At 41.3% G+C, this 11,020-nt stretch overlaps 1 protein-coding gene across 2 annotated transcripts in view; it reads right to left on the bottom strand.

Annotated features, from left to right (window-relative positions):
* The window catches only part of rnf144aa (ring finger protein 144aa), a 66,880-nt gene extending 56,065 nt beyond the window's left edge, over positions 1 to 10,815 (bottom strand). For both annotated transcript variants that reach the window (XM_014210190.2, XM_014210189.2), the window contains exons 1-2: positions 10,405 to 10,815; positions 10,036 to 10,256 (exon numbers count right to left, since the gene is read on the bottom strand). The gene's annotated coding sequence lies outside the window, so the exon portion shown is untranslated. The remainder of the gene's footprint in view (positions 1 to 10,035; positions 10,257 to 10,404) is intronic.
* Positions 10,816 to 11,020: the final 205 nt, after the last annotated feature.

Genomic DNA, 11,020 nt, shown 5'->3' with positions numbered 1-11,020 from the left:
TGTTGTTTAAGCGTTCCCTTTATTTTTTTGAGCAGTGTGTATATATATATATATATATATATATATATATATATACACACACACACAGAGAGAGAAACAGAGAGAGCGACAGATATATATAGAGAGAGATTTATATATAGAGAGAGACAAGGAGAAACAGAGAGAGACAGAGACAAAGAGAGACAGAGACAGAGTGTGAGTGTGTGAGAGAGACAGACACGCACAGCGAGAGACAGAGAGACAGAGAAACAGAGGGAAATAGAGAGACACAGATATATATAGAGAGAGAGACCGAGAGAGACTATTGTGTTAATTATATACTTCACTTGCTTTGGCAATGTTAACATATGTTTCCCATGCCAATAAAGCCCTCAAATTGAATTGAATGACACACAGAGGGGGAGAGACAGAGGGGGAGAGAGAGGGGGAGAGACAGAGACAGTTTAATCCAAAGGGCATGGCACAGGGTTATTTTCTCAAGCGTTATGCAGTTTGGTAAATTGACAGGAATTTCAAAACTTCTAACCGTAAAAAAAAAAAATATGCAGTGACAGTGAGTTCTCTTTAACAAAAGGACACGGTCACAGATAAAGACGTCCTTTGTGTCATCCCGGCACCCGTACCATGGGACTGACACGTTTAAGGACCTTTCTGATTTTCCCAACACAGCACTTCACGGATAATCAGTGGGAAGACTGACTGAGTGGGCACTAAGTCTCACTGTGGCTTGAATGAGATCCAGCAAGGCCACACTGGGCCATCCCAACTACCTAGCAGTTCGCCACACAGTAAATGCAACGGGAGAGTAAAAAGTCTTTCAGATGGAATGCAATCTCTATTTGCATGCTATTGTCCATAAAAACGGATGCAAGCTCTATTGATAATGTTGTAGATACTGAAAGGCCTTATGACATACTGGTAAATACAATGCTGCTAAACATACTCCCCCAGTCTGTGGAAACACATTTGCTGTTGTCTGACATTGATAAAGTGTACTTCTACTTAACTCTCTCCCTATGGGGCTAGACAGCCGCGATAACACCTTACGCAGCATGTTGGCTCACATCTCCCCACACCCTACTTCAGAATCCAAGTCCGGAAAAAAAAATCTCCTCTCCCCCTTTTCACAGACTAGTTCTGCGGCCCTCTCTGGTGTCGACCACAGACTGACTTATACACTAAAGGCCTGGGTCATAATCATTAGGCACCAAACGGAAGAAAACTGACCGAAACACGGAGGGTTAGAGAAGGAGAGAGAGGAAGTGAAAAGTACCTAAGGAAACACACTCACATCCTGTTTGTTTTGTTGAATGCACTGACACAATTAAGCCTGTAGATAGACAGAACACACTCGCTTCAAGTAAGGAACACTCAAAAAGAGCAAGGTCTCCGACTTACCATATGAAAAAGGGAGAGACAAAACACCATGGTGACTGACTTAATAGGGGAGGGAGTGTGGGCTTTAAGGGCGGTTACGACTAATGCATTCACTTATCTGATCAAAGCATTCCCCATTTTCTCCAGTGGAATTACATAAGCGTACTATAGCTCACTCGAATGGTTCTTTATCGTAGCCTACCGAGCAAGCCTATTGCCTTTTTCTTTAAAAAAAAGATATATATATTCAAAAAAATATTTTAAAAAAAATAAATAATAACAAAAAAAAAATAAAAATAAAATAACAAATAAAATTCGCACAATAATCAAAGCCCAGGCATACAGGCATCATGTTTGAAAGGTTCAGGTTTGTAGTTCTCCTTAAAATGTGTGAAGTGTGTATCCATTTGTAAGGGTGTACTACTACTTTGAACTCCACCGCAGCAGTATAAGTGTACACTCCACTACGTATTCATTTGGACACTAAAGCTAGATCTTTTAATTTGGGTTTATACCCCCAGTATTTTGGATTTGAGATCCAATGTGTCAAATGAGGTGACAGTACAGAATGTCACTTTTTATTTTAAGGTATTTTCATACATATCTGTTTTACCGTTTGAAATGAAAGCACTTTATGAATCTAGTCCCCCATTTGAAGGTGTCATAAGTATTTGGACAAATTCACTTCTAGTGTTTAAAAGTAGTCAAAAGTATTTGGTCGCATATTCCTAGCACAGAATGACAACATCTAGCCTTGTGACTGTGTGACAACACCTTGTGACTGACTACCGTAATTTCCGAACTATTAAGCACACCTGAATATAAGCCGCACTCACTGAATTAAAAAATATATATTATTTTGAACATAAATAAGCCGCACATGTCTATAAGCCGCAGGTGCCTACCGGTACATTGAAACAAATGAACTTTACACAGGCTTTAACGAAACACGGCTTGTAACAAAAATAAAAAATTTGCAGTAAGCTTTGTCTTTTTGCACTGAGTCAATTCCTCACGCTGCTGTTTCCAACGTCTTATCATCGACTCATTAAGACCAAGCTCCCGTGCAGCAGCTCTATTTTCTTTTCCAACAGCCAGATCAATCGCCTTCAACTTGAAAGCTGCATCATATGCATTTCTCCGTGTCTTTGCCATGATCAGGGTGACAAAATGACTACCGTAATCAGAATGATGGGAAGTTTGAGAGCGCTCGATTTAATCATATATTAGCCGCGTCATTGTTTAAGCCGCGAGGTTCAAAGCCTGGGAAAAAAGTTGCGGCTTATAGTCCGGAATTTACGGTACATCTAGCTTGTGACTGACTACATCTAGCTTGTGACTGACTACATCTAGCTTGTGACTCTACAAACTTGTTGGATGCATTTGTGGTTTGTTTTGGTTGTGTTTCAGACTATGTTGTGCCCAATAGAAATTAATGGTAAATAATGTAGGGTCATTTTGGAGTCACTTTCATTGTAGATAAGAACAGAATATGTTTAACACTTCTACATTAATGTGGATCCTACAATGATTATGAATAATCAGGAATGAATTGTGAGTAGTGATGAGTGAGAAAGTTAGAGGCAAAGATCATGCCCCCAAAACATGCTAACCTCTCACCATTACCAATAACAGGGAAGGTTAGCATTTTTGGGGGGTATGATAGTTATGCCTCTAACTTTCTCTCCCAGCTGGCCTAACAGCATTTACAAGGTAATGGCCTAAAATTAGGCCCTGCTCAAAAAATGCTAACCTCTTGTTATTGGTAATGGTGAGAGGATAGGATGAATGTAAGAATGTCTAATTTACCAGCCACGTTGCAGGGTGGTCAGTCAGGGCTCTACAGTGCAAACATTTCATTAAAAAAAATGACAAAAGTCAAGTATAAGCAGTCACGTGCAAGTTGTGATTATTAGCAAAATAATTGCTGCAGTAGCTGTTTTCAAAGTATTTCTGCCATTTTGTTTCATGTCTGGTGATGTATAAAGAAATACACATCCTAACGTTATATCCCACCTTGCGCAGCAACACAGCCTGGTTGGGGCCAAAAAAAATCAGATTTAGGCTCTGGTAATGAAGAACTGAAGGTAATTAGGCATTTATTAGCCGGTAAATGCTTCTGTTTAAACTGAACGTGTGTCACATTTCTGGAATGATTGTGCATGCAGTCACAAGCAGCCTGAGCTACTTACACGAGTAACTTTTAATGGTTTAACAAGTTCAATGGCACTAAACAGATTCATGGCATTCCAATTCCGTGTCAAGGCGTGAGGAGCAGTGTTTTCAGTTACTCCCTCCATACTTATGTGAATGCAACGCGATCAAATGTGGCAACCTTAACTCCCATCAGGTAGTCCAGTGCATGGTGCAAGCATACCCACAATTTCAGCATGCTACAATTTCCCAGTCACGTGTAACATTGATATGGTATTTCTATAAACAAATACCATATCAGAGGGATAGTTTTTCTGCTTATGGCAAAGTAAGCCCTAATGTTTATCTAGTGACGATGACCAATACATTATGATTGAGTTAAAGCTGTTTGAAGTAATATTGCAAATAGAAATGGCAGTTTCACCGCCAGCTTTAAAGTACAACAGTCATAAATCCCTTCATTCAAAAACAACAGAGGTTCCCTTCTCGAAACGGAGCAACTAATGGGCACTTTTTCAATTACATTTTTTCAATAATTTTTTATTTCAAGCAAATACTTTTAACAATTGCCACTTGAGGAACAGTGCAGATAAAGTTTGGTAACAGAATGACAGTAAAATCTCGGGCAGTTTTTCAGGCGACGGCGTTTTCCAAAAACTCTTACATTTCTGCTCTGAATTAAGATTCAAAGATGTCTGCAGAAAGAATGGGGTGTCAGCTATGACATGACACCTTGAGTTAGAAAAAATATATATATTTTAGTTATTGAACTACAGTAAGTGGAGTGGTTCACCACCCGTTAACAGAATGGCATCATGGGTCCTTACAAATGCATAACTATGAATGTCATTCTCTTCATGGTGATGTATGCTGAATAGGTACACAAAGGTATTATTCTACACACTGGCTTTTATTCTATTGAGCTCCACCCTCAAACAAGACCACATTTGGTTGGCACAGACCGGACCAAATCTGTACCAATCATAGACATCTACACTGAACAATTATAAAACGCAACAATTTTCAAAGATTTTACTGAGTTACAGCTCACAGCTCACAAGGAAATCAGTCAACTGAAATAAATTGGGCCCTAATCTATGGATTTCACATGACTGGGAATACAGATATGCATCTGTTGGTCACAGAGACCTTAAAAAATAGGTAGGGAATTGGATCAGAAAACCAGTCAGCATTTTCCCACTGAAGTTGGTTACAACGCCGAACTGTAGTCAGGTCAAGACCCTGGTGAGGACAACGAGCACTCAGATGAGCTTCCCTGATACGGTTTCTGACAGTTTGTGCAGAAATCTTTCAGATGTGCAAATCCACAGTTTCTTCAACTGTCCGGGTGGCTGGTCTCAGACAATCCCGAGGGTGAAGAAGCCAGATGTGGAGGTCCTGGGCTGATGTGGTTACACATGGTCTGCAGTTGTGAGGCTGGTTGGAATACTGACAAATTCTCTAGGTTGCTTATGGTAGAGAAATGTACATTCAATTATCTGGCAACAGCTCTGGTGGACATTCCTGCATTCAGCATGCCATTTGCATGCTCCCTCAAAACTTGACACATCTGTGGCATTGTGATGTGTGACAAAACTGTATATTTTAGAGTGGCCTTTTAATTTTCCGATGCAAAAAATGTTAACAATATATTTGGGGGTTGTTGTTTTGTTGTTGTTGTTGTTGTTGTTGTTGTTGTTGGGGCTGTGTAATGATCATGCTGTTTAATCAGGTTACTTTATATGCATTACCTGTCAGGTGGATGGATTATCTTGGCAAATGATAAATGCTCACTAACAGGGATGTAAACTAATTTGTGCACAACATTTCAGAAAAATAAGCTTTTTCTGCGTAAGGAACATTTTATTTTAGCTCATGAAACATGGAACCAACATTTTACATGTTGTGTTTATATTTTTGTTCAGTGTATATTTCACAAGTTTTGACAGAGTACAGTACAGTTCAACAGAGTATAGTAAAGTACAGTAAATTAAAGTAGAGTAGAGTTCAGTACAATACAGTAGAGATGCTAAGCTACAAGACTATTTCGCTAGCACAGACTGGGATTCATCCGATAACATTTAGGAATTTACCACATCAGTCACCGGCTTCAATGATAAGTGCATTGATGACGTCCTCCCCACAGTGACCGTACCGTACATACATATCCCTATAAGAAGCCATGTATTACAGGCAAAATCTGCACTGAGTTACAGGCTAGAGTCGCTGCTTTCAAAGAGCGGGACACTAATCCGGACACTTATAAGAAATCCCACTACGACGTCCGACGAGCCATCAAACAGTTAAAACGTCAATACAGCACTAAGATAGAATTCTACTACGCAGGCTCTGATGCTCGTTGGATGTGGCAGGGCTTGCAAACTTTCACGAATAACAAAGGGAAACCCAGCTGCGAGCTGCCCAGTGACGCTATGCTTGCGTCGAGGCAAGCAACACTGAACCATGCATGAGAGCAATAGCGCTTCCGGATGACTGTGATCTCGCTCTCCATAGCCGATGTGAGTTAGTTAAAACAGGTTAAGGTTAACATTCACAAGGCCGCCGCGGGCACAGACGGATTACCAGGACTCAGAGCATGCGCTGACCAGCTGGCAAGTGTCTTCCTGACCAAGTCTGTAATACTTACATGTTTCAAGCAGACCACCGTAGTCCCTGTGCCCAAGAATTCCAAAGTAACATGTCTGAATGACTATCTGTAGCCATGAAATGCTTTGAAAGGCTGGTCATGGCTCACATAAACACCATCATCCCGGACCCACTCCAATTCACATACCGCCCCAACAGATCTACAAACGACGCAATCTCTATTCAACTCCATACAACCCTCTCCCACCTGGACAAGAGGAACACCTACGTGAGAATGCTGTTCATTGACTATAGCTCAGTGTTCAACTGACTCAATCAGGACCCTGGTACTGAACACCTACCTCTGCAACTGGATCCTGGACTTCCTGACGGGCCACCCCCAGGTGGTGAGAGTAGGAAAACAACCCATTCGCCACACTAACCCTCAACACGGAGGCCACCCATGACTGCATGGCCGCGCATGACTGTAACACTATCATTAAGTTTGCCGACGACACAACGGTGGTTGGCCTGACCACCGATGACGATGAGACAGCCTACAGAGAAGAAGCCAGTGACCTGGCAGTGTGGTGCTAACCTCTCCCTCAATGTCAGCAAGACAAAGAGCTGATCGTGGACTACAGAAAACAGAGGGCTGAGCACGCCTCCATCCACGCCGACGGGCCTGTAGTAGATCAGGACGAGAGCCTCAAGTTCTTCGGTGTCCACATCACTAAGGAATTATCATGGTATTCACACACACCAGAGTCATAAAGAAGGTATGACAACGCCTCTTCCCCCACATGTGGCAGAAAAAATTTTGCTATTGGCCCTCAGGTCCTAAAAAAGGTCTACAGCTGCACCATTGAGAACATCTTGACTTGCTGCACCACCGTTTGGTATGACAACTGCTTGGCATCCGACCGCAAGGCGCTACAGAGGGTAGTGCATACGGCCCAGTACATCACTGAGGCCGAACTCCCTGCCATGCAGGACCTCTATACCAGGCGGTGTCCGAGGAAGGCCCTAAAAACTATTAGACTCCAGCCACCAAAGTCATAGACTGTTCTCTCTGCTACCGTACGGCAAGCGGTAACAATGCACCAAGTCTGGAACCAACAGGACTCTGAACAGCTTCTACGCCCAAGCCATAAGACTACTAAACAGTTAGTGAAATATTTGTTACATTTACAGAAGGCAAATCATTTCTCCAAAACGAAATATAAATGTTGATATTAGTTGACAGGGGGCTTTACTAAAACATGATTGACTGTGTTTTGATTTCTTACACCTTTTTAGACGTTTTCTAGTAGATATTTTTTTAAAGACCCCTTTTCCGTCTGTGTGACAAGAAATCAAAGCTGCTTATTCAAAATGTTTAGGATGAAAATTGGTTAAAAAAAACGTATCTATGCCTTAATTTCGCCAACATATAGACTCTTAGCTTTCATTTGACACTAAATGTGATATGTTCTTTTGAACTTCACGTTGGTGCTCATGGGTCCTTTTACACGGAAATGACCTAATCATTCACTAGCGGTCTTTTAAAAACTACAGCCGTTCACGTTACACGCCAAGGCAAGTTCAACGGCCATAAAATGCTTGGACGCACATTGCGAAATGCCCATGTACTTATTACTGAAAAGGAGGCTTGTGCTGTTTGAAGCCAACATAACACCCCACACCCAGGTACATGCAGTGCCTGTTTAAATGAAAAGGAATACTCAAGGCTGCAGTCAGTATCATTCATCTGGGCTTTCTGCTGGTAAAGGTGGATGCTTGAGGCAGGACTCACAGTTCTGAGGGATTGGGGAGTGCAATGTTGACTGTGTTCCCAAGAGGCTGGCAGGTACAGTGGGTTCTCAGCCTGCCTCTCATAACCAGCATATCACATCCATTGAAAAACACATCCATCTTCCTCTCATGCAAATCCAGGTCCATTTCCCCCCGAGAGTGGCTTGTCACTCAGTGAATGCATTTCAATAGAACCATTCTTCTCAGAACAATCATTTTTCTTAACGAGAAAACCTTTGGCCATGGAGTTGGATGTGTTTTGTTCCCTAACGGGAATGCCTGCCTCATTCGACTAGGAATAAGAAAAATGGAAACTCCATCACCTTGCATGCCTGTCTGCGAGGCTGTATTTACTTAACCTTTGAAGTGTTTGATACAATACAGAATCATTTAAGGGAAACAGAATCAATTGTAGAGCATGGGCCAGATAAGAGCACTGATGGTGAGAGAGAAATGGGCATGTATGTACAGTATAACAATGTGTTCTCAGCCTTGACCATGCAGACATGCTCTTTGTTCAGTAGCAGGATGTCATGTCTAGGCCTAATCTTTACCACTGATGTTACCTAGCTGATTTAAAGATGCACTATGGATAAATCACACCGCCATTTCCTGGTTGCTAAAATTCTTACAGCTCGCCTAATTTCAGTTTATTCGACAAAACAAGCAGTCATTGCGTAGAGAACCATTGTACCATCTAAACCACTGTAAAATATATTTTCCATAAACAAAAATAATGTATATTCAGCTGCTTGAAGCTGGTGTACAAAACCGAAAGAAAGACGCAAAAATGAAACTTCTAAACGGGAAGCATAGAAATGACACACAAAACAGATCCACCTCTTCTTAGACTTGCTTTCAACAGGAATGAAAGATCTACAACTCATATTTCTATGTGAATTTGGTCAGGTAGTCCAAAAAGTTAGACATTGTATCTTTAAATGGAACTGCCATGGCAAGGCACAATATGACCTTTTGGTGCCAACAAAGAGCAGTCGACCAGTCTAAACAACACAGGTTGAGATTAATATTGAAATCAACCTCTGCGGTGTTACTGTGTCATCAATGATCTTTTGTGTTTCAATACGTTTCCCTTGAAGAATATCATGGATTAACTTCATCTAGAATCTTTGATATTCATTTTTTATAGTATCACTATTTAGCATTTAATGTTACCTTATTCTGGGTGATGACACTCACTAGAACAATAACCCAGGGGGATATTAGACTTACAAATGATTTAGGGTGGGGCGTACGTACGTTCACCTAGCTGTGCATCATATTCAACAAAAACTCTAGATATCAGCGCTGTATCAGTCTCATGGTTGCTGAGGAGCGCTGTACTTGGATAATGAAAACGTTGCTGCAGTGTCAACAACAGAGAGCAGCAGCTCATAAAATCATAACAGTGGTCACCACCTGAGTGGATCAACAAATAGAGTCTTGGCTAAATAAATTGGAGAGCTCAGAGTATAGACAAGACAAGCAAATGACAAATGCAAAAGCGCTTACTAAACAACAGGTCATTGTAGAACAAAAAAGGCAATCCTAATGTTGGCACCCTCTCAGTTAATTTTCAATAGGCCTAATGTTATAACAAAAAGCCTACAGTAGGCTGCAACACTATTAAACACTATTTTCTTGCATCAAGAGTATCCCACTGGGCACAGACATCAATTCAACGTCTAGTTTTGTTGTCAACAAATGTGAATTCAACCCCAAAAAATGTACCATGTCATTGAAGTTAAAAATTTTGTTTAAAAAAATATCCAATGATGACTTTTTGTAAATCCAATCCGTTTTCCACGTTGATTCAATGTCATCAATGAAATGACCTGGAAACAACGTTGATTCAACCCGTTTTTGCCCAGTGGGATGCTACTGTAATCTACCTGTACAATGTAAAAGGTGAGGGATATTCCAGCTGGAATTGCGATAACAATGTACACCTATATTGCAAAGCAAATTCGTTCAAAATTGTCCCTCCGCTTATTACAAGATAACGTTACAGAAACAGTGTAGCCTCGCCTGGACGAGAAACACAGCGCCGGGTTCTCAGGCAGAACTGTCTTGTGTGAACATTACATCTCGGTGAACATGTTGGAAATAAAACACAAATATTACCTGGCCTTTTGTGACAGCGCTGTCTTCTTGGTTAGGAAATTACTTCAGGAGCGATGAAAGCAGAACTGCAATGGTTATCTCCTGGAAATATGTAGGTGGCTGATAGCCAGCTGCTACTCGAGAGGCATCGTGAAAGGCAGGTTACAGAGTATCGTTTTTGGTGGTGACTGACATTCTAAATGACTCCATGAATGTATCTGAAAGATTCGACCATGTATCACCTGGAAAGAAACGAATATTATAATCAATGCAAACAACGACTACCGTTATGTGGGTAACGAAAGCAGCGCCACAGCTGACAAGCACTAACGCCTGACAGCTACAGTATAGTAGCTGCATGGGGAAATAATGAAAATACTGAGGACTCACTTGCAACGTCCAGAACGTCCCCTTTACCCGCCTCGAAACCGTTTGCTCACATAACACAAACCGAGCTCATCTCTGCACATAATATTGTGAATGTCACAAGGTGATGTGCCTACCTTGAAAACGCCCTGCAGCACTACAATAAATCGTCAACAGTTACCAAAGCCATAAACCCCGCCCAATTCTACAATTTATATTAAAAAAATGTGATTTTGAACCTAACCATAACCACACTGCTAACCTTATACCTATCACTAAACTGTATTAAATTATGGCCAAAAAGCCAATTGTTGTCTTCATGATTTTCGCGGTCGATACACTGGAATGACGGTAAATGTATGTGAACGTGAACGGTTCTGTTGACTTCTTCTTCTTCTTCTTCTTCTTCTTCGTGTGTCTTTCCGGCAGACTAGACGCTGTGTTGCGTATTGCAGCCTTTCACGCTGTGTTGCGTATTGCAGCCCCCCCCCCCAAAAAAAGGGAAAAGGGGAATAGGAGAAACTTAAATTGCACCACCATCTAAACCTGCACCTATACATTATCTCCCAAAACCCATCACCCCATCCCACTACTTTTAGGGTGTAGGCTCCCCTAATGGTATATATATATAAGTCCGATG

Source organism: Salmo salar, chromosome ssa09, assembly GCF_905237065.1.
Source record: "Salmo salar chromosome ssa09, Ssal_v3.1, whole genome shotgun sequence".
NCBI lineage: Eukaryota > Metazoa > Chordata > Actinopteri > Salmoniformes > Salmonidae > Salmo > Salmo salar.
Note: the sequence above shows the minus strand (reverse complement) of the source record. Positions and strands in the feature narration are given on the sequence as shown.